At 44.9% G+C, this 19,641-nt stretch overlaps 1 protein-coding gene and 1 long non-coding RNA gene across 3 annotated transcripts in view; one reads left to right on the forward strand and one right to left on the reverse strand.

Moving 5' to 3' along the window:
- LOC131675548 (uncharacterized) overlaps positions 1-19,641 on the forward strand; it is a 388,279-nt gene that overhangs the window by 96,415 nt on the left and 272,223 nt on the right. The window lies entirely within an intron of this gene.
- LOC131675545 (uncharacterized) lies at positions 4,556-6,184 on the reverse strand. 2 transcript variants are annotated; one of them, XR_009303072.1, is made up of 3 exons: positions 6,034-6,184; positions 5,781-5,954; positions 4,556-4,869 (listed from the first exon to the last, which is right to left on the reverse strand). It is a non-coding gene; the product is annotated as an uncharacterized LOC131675545 (long non-coding RNA). The 2 variants fall into 2 exon arrangements; XR_009303073.1 differs by having other exon boundaries at positions 5,769-5,954.

Raw genomic sequence — 19,641 nt, forward strand, 5'->3', positions numbered from 1 at the left:
GACGGCGGACCCTACCGCGATACCGTCGACGACTCCTGGTATCGCGCACGGCGATACCACGCCGCTACCCGGACCCCCAGCGGGATCTATCCCGCTGAAGGCCCCGACATCATCCATTGGATGACCAGGGCGCAGAATTACCCGGGAGACCAGCCAGGTGATCTTCCCCTGCCCCAGTGGGCAGGGCCACCGTTATACTACCCGGCGAATAAAGATGGGAGTGAACATCACGTGGACTATAATCCTTTATTATCCTCTCTCTTTTCCTCCTCGGAAGGGACAGCGCTAATGGAATTATCGTCGAGGACCTTATAGGTCCAGATTGGAAGGGGGCTGTGACGGTAAACGTCAAATTAGCGCTGATTATTTAACTTAATTGCTGTCTGTGAGGGCAGCACCTCCCGGGGGGACGAAATAGGTAACGAAGGAATTCGGCACGCAAGCAGACGGAACGCGCGCGACAGAATTTGAACCAGTGAAGCATAGACCATTGTCGTATCCGCCCGCTTTCGCTATCGCATCTGCCGATTCACGTGCCCTTGTCAACTGTACGCCAGCTCAGCAATAACCGAGAGTGCCAGATAGCCGTGACAGCCGCCTCCAAGGAGCCATCCAACCACCAGCTTAAGGCCAAGCAGTGTGTGTGTGTGTGAGGTTTCGCCATCGAGGGCGAAACCACTCCGTGCGCGCATTCGCGACCCGCGAGTAAAGCCAAACAATATGAAAACTGTTCCGTGCTGTGCGAGTTATCGCTGTTTTTCTCCGATCGCCTGCAAACATAAGGTAAGCTGGCCAGCTTAATTTCGCGATCGCAATCATATGAATAATAATTTGATTCTAACATTCGATGCGTGCATGTAACGGCTCTAACAACAAAGAGCAGCGAGCGTACCGGCAAAGCGTGTTATCGACGAGCGAGCGTTCATGTAAACAAACGCGCGGGCCGACCTTTTGTGAATTTTGAGGAATAATAAAGGATACCATTCATATTACTAACAAGTGCTTTTCGATCCGCATTTACCTCATAGCTTCTACTCACTCCCGATTGAATATAGGTTATGTTAAAAATGACTGGGATAAGTTAAAACTATTGAGTTTGTTTTAAAATAAAATGTAATATCATGCAATATGTACAAGGTTGGTCTCATAGTTAGAGACACGGTCTGCCTCAAGCAAACGCTCTCTTACGACTGTACTTATAGTTATGTACAGATACATCTCGCTGCGTACTTAAGCGCTTTTGCGCGTGCGCTACTACATACATCTTATACTCTTGAAATATTAATTCATATATTTTAACACACCTCCTTGAATTTATATTTCTTAACAGTAAACATTTTCAAAAAAATATTCACAGGTTTCAAAAAAATCTTACATTGTTTCTCTTACAATTCATTATACAATATTTAAATCTTTCCTGAACATTTCGAACTTATTTTTACCTAGTGCTTTTGTAAATATATCCGCAATATTCTTTTCGCTCTCAACTTTCACAATATCAATTTCATTCCTTACGTAGCTTTCGTTAATAAAATGAAAATGTGTTTCTATGTATTTAGATTTCTTTGTGAGATTTCCATATTTGGCAATAGCAATTGCACCAGAATTATCTTCATAGATCTTTATAGGCTTAATAATATTTACGTCTAAATCTTTTAATAAATTTTTAATTACTTTTATCTCACTAACAGCATCCGATAAAGCCACATATTCTGCTGCTGTAAAGGATTTAGCTACACTACTTTGTTTCTTTGCTTTCCAAAAAATCGTATTCCCATAATAACGTATAACAAAACCTGTCGTAGACTGTCTATTATTTTTGTCACCTGCCCAATCAGCATCAACGTAACAATCTATAATATTTTTATTATTTGATTTTCTTATAAAATTCAATTTTTTTTCTCTGGTTAAATACAAATATTTCAGTACTCTTAAAGCATATTTATAATGAGTTTTATCATTACAATTTTGAAACCTACTCAAATAATTTACACTATAGCTTATATCTGGTCGAGTACATGTACTGATATACAAAAGTGCTCCAATTAAATTTCTATATTTGATTTCATTACATGCTGATTGTGCTGGAGGTATATGTAACCTTTCCTCCATGGGTGTTAAGTACAGTTTAGTATTTTCTAAATTATAGACATTTCCTAATGAGTTTATATAATCAGTTTGATCAAGGCTCAATTTTCCTTTTTCAAGATCATATTTAACATTAATTCCTAAATACGTTTTTATTTTACCTAGATCTTTCATAGCAAATCTTTTCATTAATTTCTTTTTAATTTTATCAATGACAGTTTGATTTTTTGAACAAACTAGCAAATCATCAACAAATAATAATATATAAATTTTTTTTCCATTCTCAGTTTTATAATATAAACAATAGTCGCTTTCGCTTGTTTTGAAATTCATACTATTAATAAAATTATCAAAACATTCGTACCAAGCTCTAGGACTTTCTCTTAAGCCATACAAAGCTTTTTCTAACTTTAAAACTTTATCAGAATTCTCATTAACATTTTCATAACCTTGTGGTATTTTCACATAAATTTCAGATTTAACTTTTCCATTCAAAAACGCTGTTTCAACATCCATTTGTTCGATATAAAATTCATTTTGGTTACAGTAAGCTAAAAGTAATTTTAAAGTTTGCAGTCTAGCTACTGGTGAATATATGTCTTCAATTATTTGATCTTGTTGATATCCACGTACCACAAGTCTCGCTTTTTTTCTACCATCAGATTTATTTGTGTAAACCCATCTTAAATCTAAAATTTTCTTATCTATTGGTTTGTCAACTTTTGTCCAAGTTTTATTTTTTTCTATACTTTGGATTTCTTTTGCCATAGCATCATTCCACAAAGCAGAATCATTACAATTTACTGCGTCATTATAAGTCTTAGGTGAATCAGCACTAACAGTGTTTACATAAATAAAACTTGTCACTGGTTGACCGTACCAATTAGGTTTTCTTTTCTCTCGCGTGGACTCTCTCTTTTCAAACTTTAAGTTTTCCTTTTCATTATCATTTCCACTTGTATTTGGGCTAGATTTTTTTCTTTTATTAAATTTGTTTTCTTTCTTAATTTTCTCATTATCATAAAATACTTCATCATCACTCATACTCTCATAACTCGTTTCAGATTCACTTTCACTCTCATTATCAGTATCTATTCCTATCCATTTCACATCATCTTCAACTACTTCTACGTGTCTAGCAATTATAATTCTACCATTCATTAAAACTCTATAACCTACGTTATCATAACCAACTAAAATTCCCATATCAGCTTTTCTGTCCCATTTTGAATGTCTTTTTTCTTCCGGAGTTTTTACAAAGATTTTACTACCAAAAATTCTTAAATACTTCATACTCGGTCTTTTTCCAAAAAATATCTCGTAAGGTGTCTTATTAAGAAGTGTATTCGCAATTGAACGATTTTTCAAATACGCTGCAGTTTTTACTGCTTCAGGCCAGTATCTAATATTTAATTTTGCTTCCGATAATAAACATCTAGCGGTATCCATGACCGTTCTATTGTATCTCTCCGCTGTTCCATTTAGTGGATGAACATACGGTGGGCAAGGTTCAAGATATATACCTTTATCTCTGATTAAGTTAAAAACATTGTTATTTATGTATTCTTTACCATTATCGCACCTCAATTTTTTAATCTTTTTACCTGTTAAATTTTCTACTAAATTTATGTATTCAAGAAAACATTGATATACTTCAGTTTTATTTTGAATTGGAAAAATCAATGTACATTTGCTAATGTCGTCAATAAATGTGAGAAAATATTTTGAACCTTCGTACCCGGTATTTCTGTGTGGGCCATTTAAGTCAGTATGAACTAATTGAAGGATTTCTGTTGCTTTTGTTCTATTGTTTTCAAAAACCTTAAATTATGCATTTTGTTTTTGATACAAATTCCACATTTCATATATTCTTTTTCTAAGTTTTTTGGAAGTCCTTCGATTAATTCATATTTGCAAAGTTTTTCTAAATAATTAAAATTTACATGGCCAAGAATCCTATGTAATTTTTCTTTTTGACTTATTATTCCAGAATTATTTACGCTAATATTTCTTTTATCAACATATGACGAAATTTTATATAGACCATTTTCGTTATACGCAGTACAAATTATATTATTGTTTCTATCGTAAATTTCAGATCGATTTCCTTGAGATAAGATTTTAAAATTGTTATTATTTGTAATTCTAGCTAGACTTATTAGATTTCTATCCAATTCTTTTACATAAAAAACATTTTTCATAATTATTTCTGTTTTAAAACTTTTTTGATAAAATGATGTTATAATATTTCCAACTTTTTCGCACTTTATTTTTCTACCATCTGCAATAGTTACATAAATTGGTTTTTCTAATCTTTTAAAATTTGAGAAATAAGAATCATCGTTTATTATATGGTCTGTACAACCACTATCTAAGATCCAATTTATTTGAGTACTTTGACTCTGATTTATGGAATTTACTCTACTATTAAAATTTTTAACATCAATATTTGCATGCAAATAAAACGTCTGTGGTGTATTATCGTAATACCTATTATTATAACTATAGCGTGCGTCGTGTTGACCTTCTTGTTGAAAACTTCGTTGATTGTTGCACTCTCGGTGACCTCCTCGTTGACCGTAACCTCGATTGTTGTTGTTATTATATCCTCTGTTATTGCTGTAGCCTCTGTAGTTGCCGTAGCCTCTATTGTTGTTATTAGTATAACCTCTGTAGTTGTTGTTTTGGTAATTTTCTTCTTGATTGTAGCTGCCCCTTTGACCGCTTCCACGAGAGTTGTTGCCTCGCCAGCTGCCTCGGGTTATAGCACCTCCTCGCCAACTTGCTCGGAAATTCGGAAAAGCATTAGTTTTACAATCCTTTTTTGTATGCCCTTTTTTGTGGCAAATGAAGCATTCAATATCTTTCTTTTCGACTTTAAATAAATTTGACTTTTTATTATTATCTTGGCTATGTTGAATTTCATACATTTTAATTTTGTTTTTTATATAACTGCAATTTTTATCTTTATCTTGTAAAGTATCGACTAAGTCTCCAATGTATGCGAGTGAATCAGGTAGAGTTTTTAATATATAATCTAATTTTTCTTGTTCTTTTATATCTGCTCCAGCACTTTTCAATTCATTAATTAATTTCTCAAATTCACTAAAGAAACTATCGGCATTTTCAAAATCTTTCAGTTTTAATTTATCCAGTCTATTTCTCAAAACTATTTGTAAAGAAGTTGATTTTTTTAAGTAGATTTCATCAAACTTATTCAATATATCAATTGCTGCATTTTCATCACATACAAATTCTAATTGATCATTTGAAATACTTGAATATATTAAGTTCATAGCTTTACAATTCTGCTTTTCCCAATCAGTATCTTTCAATTGTTTTTCGTGTGTGACCACCTCATCACACGTTCTAAATTTCAGTAAAAGTAATAATCTTTTTTTCCAAAGGTTGTAATCTTTGCCATCAAAGATAGGAATTTTCATATCCGTATCAGAAGCCATTCTATACTTTACAACTTTCAAACACAATTTTTCACAACTTTACTCAACGTTCTCGTTCATGCACGTGTATCTATCTTTATATATCTTTATATATCTAATAAAATATTTATTACTTCTTGTTGATCTGTTTTTAAGTTTCAATGTTTCAATTTAATTTTTGTTTCTAATTGTTTATTATTGTTTCAAACGACTTCATTCTCCGATAAAAGGATTTATTACCTTGATATTTACAGTATACTTATCAATATCCTCGGTGTTTCATTACGTTGAGTACTATATTATCTTGTTTCTACTCATTTAGTCGTATATCCTCAAATTTCCATGTGTTCCTGCCAAGCACCGCATGACGGCAAAATTCACAATCGTATTCACTTGCATCTTCTTGATCATTCACTTATTTTTCAACTTTAAAAACAAATTTCAGACAACATTCATTCCTATCTTCTTCATTAACTATGTCAACCATACACTGAATCAACCTCACTTTTAATCGATCACACTATTAACCACGCTCTGCTACCATGTTAAAAATGACTGGGATAAGTTAAAACTATTGAGTTTGTTTTAAAATAAAATGTAATGTCATGCAATATGTACAAGGTTGGTCTCATAGTTAGAGACACGGTCTGCCTCAAGCAAACGCTCTCTTACGACTGTACTTATAGTTATGTACAGATACATCTCGCTGCGTACTTAAGCGCTTTTGCGCGTGCGCTACTACATACATCTTATACTCTTAAAATATTAATTCATATATTTTAACAGGTTATTTACACCTTTCTCGATAAGACGAATTACTGGTTGACTGGCGACTTTCTATACATGCTCTCCGTTTCGTGAACTGAGCATAATTATTTACGCGCGTCCCTTTAGCGTGATTGCGCGATTTAATTAATTAAACGGTCTTACCCCGTTACACCGTATACTTGTTATTGTTAGATGAATAATCAAAAGTAACGTCAAAATCTAACAATCTAATTTAATGTTAATGTCTTTTGTAAAGTCTCAAAAGTGTCAGTGTCCGACGTGTCGATCAACTACATTTCTTGCATCGTATCTTTGTTAGCTTTTACCAAATTATTCACGATTTTTTTCGTATTATTTTCACTACCACCTTTAGTACGGCAACGCGTAAGTTTGTTTGATCTTTTGAAAGGATCTACAACGGACGTACTCGGTGTAACTAAATCATTCCTTAACTTTGATTTATTTTTTATTTGAAGTCGCGTGAATTTTTTGTCTTTATCAGTAAAGTGTTATTTCCCGCAAAGCAAACACTCTATTTTTTTGTACCGGAACTACATGTTATGTCGCGTCTCCATAGACGTGACATTTAAATTTATGAATGAATGATGTTATATTATACAGTATGGCTAATTAGGTTATTTGAGAAACAGGACTTACCTTGGTTGAGTTATTATCTGTAGGTTGGGTTAATTGTCTACTTACCACTATCTCGAGAACATGTAAATCGTGATGAATAAATAAGGATACGTGAACACTCGAAATTCGTTATTCAGACAACTATTTATTTATTCGAAATTAGATAACAAAGTATAAATAGTGAGTTATTTAGTATTTATTCAGCTGTCACGCGTCGCGCGTCGCGAATCAACTGCTGAAAATCACGCTGTAGGTAGTACGTTCATTTTTTTGACCTAGATAAATTTTGCTGAGTTTGGTCAAGTATTGGTGATTCGAGAATTTTGTATTTCGCAAAATAGAAATGACGTTGAATGTTTAACCTACTATCTAGGTTTTAATTCATTGCTGATGTTCTCAATAAAAAATTTATCTATCAGAACGTAACAATATGTTAATGTGTGTTTAATGTATAATAAATTAAACATATATATTTGCATCAACAAATTATTAAAAAATAAAAAAAATGTTCATTTTGTATATTTCAAGTTAATAAGTAGTTGGACCTTGAAAAATCTAATATTATTTTCTATTCAATTTTTTTTATATTCACTACTTTCAGAGATACAACGAATTCAACAAAAAGATCAGTTTTTTGTAAAACGATATGTAGCTCGCAAAAAACAAGTTATATAATAATAAGTTATATAATAATAAATATATAATAATAATAATAAGTTTATATAATTTTCTCGCATATGGATTTTGTAACTTTTCAAACGAACTTTGGAATGATATATCTAGTTTCCTTGTCCGATAACTTCCCACAAAAATATATAGGTAATTCTTGGCTATTTCGATTGACTTATAACCCTTAGGTTACGGATTTTTTTTTAATTTGGCACAATTGTTGTACACATAAAACTGAGATTTTTCCCAAATTTTGGAGACGATACAATAATTATATCATGTAACAGGCTGTCACTTAGTCGATAATCCCTTGAAAGTGCATTTATTACGACTAGACGAAGCCTTGTTATCTCTGTGCTCAAAGCACAGTAACCTACCTTGCCTCGGAGTGCGCCTGCGCAGAGTTTCCTTACTATTCCGAGTTGGGTTCACCCAACTCACCGCTTGGCGGCGCTGTCGCCCCTTGCTAGTAGCGCTCGTGCGGCCGCCGCTGGAACCTAAGTTGTCGTTTCGCGTCTATCGGTATTCGCACGATTCGTGCTACGCAACCGGCGAATTCGAATCCACTGTAAATAAACACTGACGCGACCTCCGGACAAAGGAAAGACTAAATAACGACTATTTGATTCGAAAGTAACGGTTAATATGCACTTTATTCATGCAACTTATTTACACGAGGGTTTGGCCGAGAGACTGACGCCCGCTTGCGCGGATGACAACACGCAGATTGAGAGAGAGAGAAAACCGCGATTTCCGCGAACTAATCGCTCGCACGCAACAAACAAATCCTTCGCGCTCGCTGCGCGGGATCGCACGCAAATTATAATAACAAAAGGGGGAAAAGGTGCACCTACCGCAAGAACGACGAGGATACGGTGGCCAACCGTATCTGACTAGCAAATCGTTAAAACGCCGCTTCGCTGCTTGCCGCACCACCGAAATTACTGCTGTTGTTCTCGTTGCTGCTGCGGTTGCTCCTGTTGCTGCTATAGCTGCTACTGCTGTTGCTACTGTTGCTGCTGTTGCTGCTAATGCTGCTATTGCTGCTGTTGCTGCTATTGGCACACCACCAAACACAAAACTCGGCTCGGGAACAGGTTAGCGCGACGCACTGACTGAGTGACACAGTCATACTGCCGGTCGGAGCCTCCCCTCCTGGTCATTGCCCCTACGCGCTCTCTCTCTCTCGTGAACCGAACGCGGCTCCTCTCGCTTAGCCGCTCGTTAACCTCGCGCGAGTCTAACGATTTTCGGTAATCGTTGCAGCCCCCTCCTAGCTTCGAACTACCGGATCGAACTACCCCATTGACTCGCGACCCCAAGGACAGGATTGGGAAAGGAGAGAAATCAGCACAATCCATCCTCTTTAATACATGGCTTTATTTGCCCATCCCGGGCCACCACTCCCCCACGTCACCTGCCGGAGCCCCCTGGCGCCTTGTGTCTGGTAGCGCCAGTGCTCCGACTTGTTGGGGCACTTGGAGGTCGTGGTTATCCCGGGATGGCCACAGATGTAGCAGCCCTTGCCTGGTCTTCTGCTGAGGCCGGGCTCCGCCCCCTGGCCCTGGCTCCCTGCTGGTGGATGGGGCGGCGTGGCTGCGGCGACCGGGGCGGCGATAAACGTAACGCCGCCCACCGTGGCGGATGTGCGCCCTCCCAGGGTACGCACCACCACGGTAGGGTCGGAAACCGACCCGTCCACGCGGACAGCGAACTCCTGTCCGGCACCGGGGGCCCCCGAGACTCTCTTGGCCTGAGTCTTGGTCGGGGGCTTGGCCGGAGTCCTGGCCGCGTCCCTACTCGTTGATGCCGTCGGTGGTAACACCGCCGGCGGGCCCGCGGGCTCTGGGGACTCCTGCCTCCGGTCAATGCGCAGGAGGGCCTCACCATAGGCCCTCTGCCGCCGGACTACCGGAGTCCACTCCCCCAGCATCTCTTGGGCGCCGCGGAAGTCGAGGAACTCCCCCAGGTGTGCGTGTACCTGGCGCTGGAGTTCCCCGACGAATTCCCACGCATTTTCAAGCTCCTGGAGGCCCAACCTCACGTGCCTCCAGGAGATTTCAAGCCCTACCTGCTGGGGGACCCGTGGGTGGTTGCAGACCCACTGCCCCTGGCCGCAGGCCTCCCTTGGCCTGGGGCACTGTGTGGAGCCGTCAGCCGTCGCCGGCTTGTTCGGCTCTGGGGTCTGCACCCCCTGGTCCGTCGTGGACTGAGATCGACGGCCCTCTTCGGGCCGTCGGTCTGGGTGGACGCTTCCCGGGTCACGGGCTTAGAAGTTTGAGCCCTCATTCCTTCCCGGAGGAAGTCGTCCACCCGCTGGCGCGAGCGGCCCTCGCGAGCGGCCACCTCGACCTGGGCCCAGAAAAACATGCGGACATCTCCGATCAGCCGATCGGCGTCCGGACCCAGTCTCAGGTCGAGCAGCATTTGGGTGGCCGTCTCGAAGGCCTCTTCACTTATGACCAGCTTCCTCTCCATCTGTAAAAGAGAAGAAGTGGGGTTAAGGGATTTCTCAGGTTCAGCCCTCAACCTAATCGTCGTAGTGTCACGCTCGACGCTATTGCTTACGAGGACGTCCCGGTCCCCTGCGCTCTCCTCGCGAACATGACCCATTTGCAGGGGTAGCTGGCAGGACCACCTTCCGCACGTGCTGAGCGGTTCTACGTGGCCTGCCTCTTCCCCTTACCGCATTGCTATCCAGGTCGTCCCCACCTGGTGCCTGAGATTCGCACGCAGGGTTTTTGCGCGGCCTACCCCGGCCTCGCTTAACCGGCGCCTCGATCGGTACCTTTGGAGCCGCCGCGGGTTTCTCACACTCGTTCGCGGGGGCTGCAATCGCGACGCGCTCGCATATCGGATCCTCGCTGGATTCCTCGACCTTCGCTGGCGGGTCGCCTACGCCCTCCTCTTCCTCCAACGGTGTCGAGTCCCCGCCTCCTGGTTCCTCGTTGTCTTGATCCGAGAATGGACCGAAATAGGGCTTGAGGTCCTTGGCATGGATCAGCTCGGGCAACTCTTCCTGCTGGTTACCTAGGCGGTAGGTATTAGTCCCACATACCTCCTGAATCACGTATGGACCAGCAGACTTCGGCGCCAACTTCGCCGAAACGCCCTGAGCTGCGGAAGACAAGATGCAGTTCCGCTTCCACACCCAGTCCCCAAACCTAAAGTCGGCCTGACGTCTCCTCCGGTTGTAGTAGGCCGCCTGACGGTTCGCCTCCTCCCTAGACTTAGAGCCAGCGCGTTCCCATAAATTGGGTAACTGGCGCATGTGCTCACCCCATTCGGTCAGTTCTTGGCCCTCGGAAGCTTCCCGAGCCAACTGATCCTGGGCCCTCCTAAAGGTCGAGGGAGGAGTGGGCTGTCTACCGAAGACCAGCATGGCCGGGCTGTAACCTGTCGCGCTGTGAGTTGCCGAGTTCAACGCGAAGTTGAACTCTGGCAGGTGCTCATCCCAGCTCTTATGGTCCCGCTCCACGTACGATATGAGCATGGCCTTGAGGGTTTTGTTCACTCGCTCTGTGGGGTTTGCCTGTGGGTGGTAAACTGGGGTAAGGGCGTGCCGGATGCCGTTCCTCGACAGGTAGGCATCAACCTCTTGATTCTTAAACTCGGTCCCATTGTCCGAAAGAAATATCTCTGGCGCCCCAAACCTGGTTACCACCCTCTCGTGCAATTCCCGTACAATGGTCCTTCCATTGGCCTTACGTACGGGTACACACTCCACCCACCGAGTGAACAGGTCTAAAAAGACCAAAATATATTCGAACCCTCTCGAGATCTTTGGGAAAGGGCCAGTAATGTCACTGGCCACCACCTGCCAGGGTCGCGAGACCTCTCGACGACCCATCCGCCCGCAAGGCGGCTTTGTTCCGCCTTGCATTGCTGACATACCGGGAAACTCCTCACGTACTCTCTGACCTGATCGTACATCTTCGGCCAGAAATACAGGTGCCTAGCCCGGGAGAATGTCCGTTCTCTCCCCTGGTGTCCCGCTGCTGGCGCATCGTGTACCTCCTCGAGTACCTGATACCTTTTCTCGGCAGGAACCACTAGCTTCCAGGCTTCCTCGTTGTCGATGGACCCTTCGCTCTCCTCAGTCGGATTGTAGTGATACAATCTCCCTCCGACCACCTTCCAGGTAGGTTGAGAATGTGGATCCTGGCATACTTCTCTATACTTTTGAAGGTACCAGGCATCGGCAGTTTCCGGCTGATGAGTCATGGCACCCACTTCTACCACCCCCTCCTCATAGGCCCTAGATAAAGCGTCTGGCACCACGTTGAGGTCTCCCTTTCGATACTCGATATCGAACACATGCCCTTGTAGTGCTAACGCCCAACGCGCTAGCCTTCCTGTAGGATTCCTCATACTGTGGAGCCACTTAAGGCAACTATGATCGGTGATGACTTTGAAGTGGTGCCCCTCAACATAAGGCCGGAACTTCCCGATAGCCCATACTACTGCCAGGCACTCTCGTTCGGAGACTGTATAATTCCTTTCCGCACTGTTTAAGGAGCGACTGGCGTACTCGATTACGCGCTCCTGTCCATCGACTTCTTGCGTTAATACCGCGCCTATCCCACTATCGCTCGCGTCCGTTTGTAACACGAACTGCGCGCTGGGGTCTGGTGACTGCAAGATCGGTGCCGAGACCATTGCGTCTCGTAACCGTTCGAAAGCCTGCTCCTGTTCCTGCTGCTAAGCAAACGGGATGCTCTTCTTCGTCAGGCGGTTTATCGGCTAAGCGATGGTTGCGAAGTCGGGTATGAAGCGACGATACCACGACATCATCCCCATGAATCGCTTCACCTGTCTGATCGTCCGTGGTACTGGGTACTCCATGATTGGCTTGATCTTCTCTGGATCTGGCCTTACCCCTTCACGGTTTACTAGGACCCCCAAGTACTTGACTTCCGACTTACAGAAGTGGCTTTTGGTCTTATTCACAGTGAGGCCCGCAACCAGGATTCGTTGTAAAACCAATCCCAGGTGTCGCTTATGCTCCTCAAAAGACGGCGAGATAATAATCACGTCGTCGAGGTAAGCAAAAGCAAAAGGATCTAAATCCGGGCCAATCACTCTGTCCATCAACCTCTGGAAGGTCGCGCCGGCGTAAGACAATCCGAAGGGCATTCTCTTGAACTGAAAATGCCCCAGGCCGGGGACTGTGAACGCCGTAATGGGGCGCGACTCCTTTTTAAGAGGTATCTGGTGGTACGCGCTACTCAAATCTAGTGTCGAGATGAACTTCGCATCTCTGATCCTTCGCAGGATGTCACTCATGAAGGGTAATGGATAGGCGTCCGGCTTGGTTACTGCGTTTACCTTCTAGTAATTTACGCAGAACCGATATTTGCCATCTGCCTTCTTAACCATCACCACTGGACTTGACCACCCGCTGGTTGCTGGTTCAATGACGTCGTTGTCCAGCATAGCCTTGACCAGCGCGTGCATTTCGTCTCGCACCCTGTCGGAGACCGGGTAGTATTTCTGTTTACAAGGTCGAGCGTCTCCGATATCTATCTCATGCTCGACCCCCACAGCACAGCCTAAACACTCGCCTCCGTCTGGAATTAATCCGTCGACGAGGCTAGCCACTTCTTGACGCTGTGCTTCCGTGGCTTCTACCAGGCCTACGGGTGCGAGGCACGACGTACCAGTGACGCTTGCCACTTCCAACGGTACCGCCACTTTGGCTTTCGCCAAGTACAGCTGGTCCGTGTCAGGGTTCAGGTTGGCGCTGAATTCCCTTACGAAATTCGCGCCAACGTAGCAGTCATCAGACAGCAGTGGCGTTATAGCGACCCTTACGTCTTTTGTGATTCCCCCTACCGTGAAGGGGAAAATCACATGACCCAAGATGGGACATGGGCGACCGTCGGCGAGCTTCGCTTCTCCCGCTCGCGTGACGTCCAGGCCCAGCCCCATGTCTGATGCCAACCTAAGCCCGAGTTGAACCATTACCGTCGATGAGGCCCCGGTGTCGTAGAGTGCCCTTAACTTGTAGGCACCTATCCCCACCTGAAGCCACCATCTGGTCTCGTCCTCGGGTCTATACCTGCGGGGAGCTTTTGCCGTCTCTCTCCCCTCTGTGGACGGGAGGCTTTCACGGCTCTTCTTGCCTTGGGCAGCCGCTACTCGCATCGACGTGCTCTCACCCTCAGGTGTCTGGGTCGCCGGCGTATCCTCCGGAGCGTCAGGTGGTCTCCTGGAGCTTTTGGGTCTGATGGTCTCCTCTCCGACCCATTCAAACCCCTGCTCCACCACCTGAATCCGGCCTCCGTACCCTTCGAGGATACAAAATGCCCGGTTACCCAGATCAGGCATCTGTTCGGTCGCTGTCGCTTCCAACGCCACCGCACTGTCAGGTCTCGTAGGGTCCGATATCCCTGGCGAGACCTTCCTGAACCCTGGGGTCGCTGGCGGGCCCCTGCCCCGTTCCAGCGACCCGCGACGAGAGGTCACCTTTACTGGGGACGCGGAGGGGACCTCCGTCCTCCGCTTCCCTGCCCGTTTCCCTTGTTGCAATCCGGGCAGTACCTTCTGGTAAAGCCTAGTTTGCCACAAGATGAGCACTTAATCGGTTGGGAGTAGTCTATTTTCCTCCGCTGACCCTCTCGTCGCTGGCCAAGAGACCCTGGGGGGGGGGTTTTATTCCTCCCCTTTTCTTGCGGCCGACCCCTCGGCCGCCTGGGAGAGCTAGCCTTCCTCTCCTTAAAGTACCGGTCCATATCTCGTCGCAGGGTCGCAATTTGCGACGACAGATCCTCAAAGCGGTCTGTCGCCTGCGTTGCGGCGATTGTGGGCCGGTCCTCGGGTTTCCTGGCCGGGGCTTTAACCGGTGACTCGGGTTGCAGCTGTTCCCTACCCCGAGGCTTGTTGGACATGGCCGCCGTTCGGGGTCCTGCCCGGGGCGGTGGTGCCTTAGCTGACACCCCCATGTGCTCGGGGTACAACGTGGACGTTGGTTTCAGCCTGGTCCTCGGGCGCTCGTCGTCTCGCAAGGCGGTCTCGATCTCAGTCGCCCGGGCATGGAATTCGTCCACGTTGGAGAACGCATTCCTCCGCAGCTGCATCCGGATGGCGGGTAGGAGATTTGCATACAACAAATCTAACTGCCTCTGCTCTGGTAACGGCGGGCGTAGCTGGGCTAACATGAAGAGGAGGTGGCAGGCATATTCTCGCACCAGCTCTTCTTTCTCTTGGTATCGGGCTTGGGCCTCTTGCAGCAATCTTTGTTGCTGCAACTCACTTGACCCAAACCATCGTCGAGCGCCTGCCACGAAGTCGGCGTAATTCCTCCACTTGAACTTGTTAAGCTCGTACCAGGTCCTCGCAACGTCTTCGAGGAGCTCTGTAACCGAGCACAAGATTTCGCCGTCCGTTAGCCCTGAGCCCGCGCGTAGTTCCTCCAGTCTTGACAAGAAGGTGTCTACGCACTCTGAAGCCATGCCAGAGTATCGCAGCTTCCATCCTCGGACAATCCTACCCGCGTCCCGAGTCGCGTAGTACCCCGACGCCGCATTGGCGTCGTACCAGGCGGATCCTTCCGGGATCGCTTGCCCTTCATGCATGTCGGCGTCTCTTGGTCCTCTTCTTGGTGACTGTTCCGTCCTTGAAGGCACCTGCCTTTGGGGAATCTCTCGAGGTTCGCCAGGGGTCGGTCGCTGGGGTTCCGGGGTACTTCCTGGTACCCTTGGGTCGTAGTGGCACGTATACGTAGACTGGAAGTCCACGGTCCTCCGGGGCCGCTCTGGTATGACCGTTCGCCGATTGGTGGGGTCCCTGTTCCTTAACTGCTGGACCTCCACCTGTAGAGCGGTCACCTGGTCGCTCCACCGTGCGCATACCTGGTCGTGTCTTTCCAGCATCTCTAATATGCGGTTTATCCCGACCCGGTTGCGCTCGATCTCTTCCTTTAGTCGTTCGGTCACGCACCGCTCTTCCTCTTCTTCTTGAGGTTGTAGCTCCGCGTTCTCGAAACGACGAGCTCTTCGCCTATCCGGCGATCCGGTGGAGCCCTTGTGCTCACTACTGACCCCCTCCGTGGGCCCCTTGACCTCACCGGTCCCCCCTTCCTCTGCGGGCTCTCGCTCCCCCGTCTCGCTCTGACTCTCCTCTTCTAAGTTGTCGTAGACCGCGAGAGTCCGCGTCAGATTCGCCTCTACCACCTCATCCCTGTATAGCAGCATGAGTGGGTGGGCGACAAGATCCTCAGCATCAGCTGCTTCTAACTCTTGTCGCCTGGTCTCCAGCCACTTCTCTCGGCTTCTTCGCCTGCGTTGTGTCGCCTCCCTATCCAACGCCGCTCCTTGGAAGTCTAGGTCGATATATTCGCCTAGCAACCAATACGATAATCGAACTGCTGCATCAGCTTAGGACCGTCTGTACGCAACTCCAGTTGCGTCAGGTATCTGTCCAGCTGTGTCGACGGCAGTTCCGAGGCCCACCGGGTTATCGCGTCGGCGGTATCCTCCATATCGCTTATGCTGGGGCGCAGGTGACGGTTGAGGTTAATTTTCCCTAGTCGACCACTACCGCCTCCTATGGCCCAAGGCGCGAGCGGGGTGTTGCGATTTTTCTCGCCAACTACGCAATTACGCCTTTAATTGTAAGGCAACTATACGCGTGGCTTGTGGGTGTGTGCAGGTATCACGTACTCTAAGGAAATACGAACTTCCACTTCGCAACTACCTGCCTATAGGTGGAGGCTAACTGTTTGCTAGCTCCACCGGGTTAGTAAATCTAACCCTACACACACCCCAATTGCGCGCTCTGCTGGTACTGTCGCTCGGTGACTAACCCCCACTTAATTACTTTAACGTGTATGTAAACACTTAAAAAAAGCAAAAAGTTAACCTAAATACTATTTGTCACCTCTTTTATTCGAGTTAGAGCGACTCCGGACGTCTCTTCGACCCCTGGGGTTAGTGTGCTCTCGGCTCACAAAAGCAGGTGTTATTGGGCCGGAGAGGCGTTTTTCCCCTACCGCAGAGCACGTACCGAACGAGCCACGCGTTATTTTACCCGCTCGCACCTTATTACGCACGCGCGCAAACGTCTCTCTCTCGCGCGCGTCGCTCTCTCTTTTCGTGCAAACTCCCTCGTGTGTGAGTCCTAATTCTAGTTGGGCACCATGTAACAGGCTGTCACTTAGTCGATAATCCCTTGAAAGTGCCTTTATTACGACTAGACGAAGCCTTGTTATCTCTGTGCTCAAAGCACAGTAACCTACCTTGCCTCGGAGTGCGCCTGCGCAGAGTCTCCTTACTATTCCGAGTTGGGTTCCCCCAACTCACCGCTTGGCGGCGCTGTCGCCCCTTGCTAGTAGCGCTCGTGCGGCCGCCGCTGGAACCTGAGTTGTCGTTTCGCGTCTATCTGTATTCGCACGATTCGTGCTACGCAACCGGCGAATTCGAATCCACTGTAAATAAACACTGACGCGACCTCCGGACAAAGGAAAGACTAAATAACGACTATTTGATTCGAAAGTAACGATTAATATGCACTTTATTCATGCAACTTATTTACACGAGGGTTTGGCCGAGAGACTGACGCCCGCTTGCGCGGATGACAACACGCAGATTGAGAGAGAGAGAAAACCGCGATTTCCGCGAACTAATCGCTCGCACGCAACAAACAAATCCTTCGCGCTCGCTGCGCGGGATCGCACGCAAATTATAATAACAAAAGGGGGAAAAGGTGCACCTACCGCAAGAACGACGAGGATACGGTGGCCAACCGTATCCGACTAGCAAATCGTTAAAACGCCGCTTCGCTGCTTGCCGCACCACCGAAATTACTGCTGTTGTTGTCGTTGCTGCTGCGGTTGCTCCTGTTGCTGCTATAGCTGCTACTGCTGTTGCTGCTGTTGCTGCTGTTGCTGCTACTGCTGCTATTGCTGCTGTTGCTGCTATTGGCACACCACCAAACACAAAACTCGGCTCGGGAACAGGTTAGCGCGACGCACTGACTGAGTGACACAGTCATACTGCCGGTCGGAGCCTCCCCTCCCGGTCATTGCCCCTACGCGCTCTCTCTCTCTCGCGAACCGAACGCGGCTCCTCTCGCTTAGCCGCTCGTTAACCTCGCGCGAGTCTAACGATTTTCGGTAATCGTTGCAATCAAAAGTTATTAACAATTAAAGAAAAATAATAAAAAATTTTCAAACGGCTATATTTTAAAAACTAATAATGATATCGAAGTCGGATTTTTTTCAAAATACTTATAATGCCTTAAAATTTCGAAATAATTACAACAATAAACAATAAAAATTTTTTTTCGAAAGTTATTAACTTTTTGTTTAAACATTTGCTAATATCTCAAAAAGTATATTTTTTTTTGAAAAATTCTTGCTCCTACGTATTCCTGAGGATTTTTGCTATCGAAATTAATCATAAAATTCAAGGGCCCGACATATCGGAAAGCGTAGCCTTAATCAAAAGAAGACGCCTCAGCGTAAGGATGCGGTAGCGCTCCAGCAGACTCACGGTCGAAAGGTACTTTAGCTTTAATCTAAAAAACTAATAAAGATACCGAATCGGATTTTTCCCAAATTACTTATAATACCTTGAACTTTCGAAATAATTACAACAATAAACAAACAGCGACCGGACACCGAGGCATCTTCTTTTGATTAGGGCTACGCTTTCCGATATGTCGGGCCCTTGAATTTTATGATTGATTTCGATAGCAAAAATCCTCAGGAATACGTAGGAGCAAGAATTTTTCAAAAAAAAAATATACTTTTTGAGATATTAGCAATTGTTTAAACAAAAAGTTAATAACTTTCGAAAAAAATTTTTTATTGTTTATTGTTGTAATTATTTCGAAAGTTCAAGGTATTATAAGTAATTTGGGAAAAATACGATTCGGTATCTTAATTAGTTTTTTAGATTAAAGCTAAAGTACCTTTCGACCGTGAGTCCGCTGGAGCGTTACCGCATCCTTACGCCGAGGCATATTCTTTTGATTAGGGCTACGCTTTCCGATATGTCGGGCCCTTGAATTTTATGATTGATTTCGATAGCAAAAATCCTCAGGAATACGTAGGAGCAAGAATTTTTCAAAAAAAAAATATACTTTGGAGATGTTAGCAATTGTTTAAACAAAAAGTTAATAACTTTCGAAAAAAAATTTTTATTGTTTATTGTTGTAATTATTTCGAAATTTTAAGGCATTATAAGTATTTTGAAAAAAATCCGACTTCGATATCTTTATTAGTTTTTAAAATATAGCCGTTTGAAAATTTTTTATCATTTTTCTTTAATTGTTAATAACTTTTGATATAATTAATGTATCGTCTCTAAAATTTGGGAAAAATCTCAGTTTTATGTGTACAACAATTGTGCCAAATTAAAAAAAAATCCGTAACCTAAGGGTTACAAGTCAATCGAAATAGCCAAGAATTACCCATATATCGCTTTTATGTTCAAGAGAAAAAAACGGAAAAAATTGATTTTGAATTGTCACACAACCAAAAAAAAAGGAAAATCATATATGTATTTCATGTTGTTCGAAAGCTCTACAGAAGACCTCTAAGATCATATCCCTTCGGTTGCTATTATGGAGCCGAGATATAACACTTTGAAGTTTTACTAATTTTCGTCTGTGGTGGACAAAAGTCATCCGACGGCACACTATATTCTAAATTTCAAAAAAATAGACAAAATGAAGTATTTCGCGATCCAAAAATGATAGCGACACGAATCTATCTGCATTTTAAAGCTCATGTAATTGGAAATAGAGGAAAAATAGTCCGTGTTTGCTGGTAGTGAAATAAGAAGACGGGTTAATAGCGATGGCACTTTATTTCTTCTTCTGGAACGAAATCTTTTGGGGGGCTTGCCACTCGGGCCTGATCGACATTTGTACAAGCGCTCAGGTACAGGCACAAAGGACTACTGACTAAGATGGACGCGGCCAAAAGGCGGCGGGCGCGGCCTGGTGGGGGTTCGAGCTCTGACCCCCCCCCCCCCCCCCCCCTCCTTTTTCCATCTCGAGAAAGCGCTCTCGCTGGTGACTTGCATCAAATAGT

Source organism: Phymastichus coffea, unplaced genomic scaffold (genome assembly GCF_024137745.1).
Source record: "Phymastichus coffea isolate CEN01 unplaced genomic scaffold, Cenicafe_Pcof_1.1 PCOF00025, whole genome shotgun sequence".
NCBI lineage: Eukaryota > Metazoa > Arthropoda > Insecta > Hymenoptera > Eulophidae > Phymastichus > Phymastichus coffea.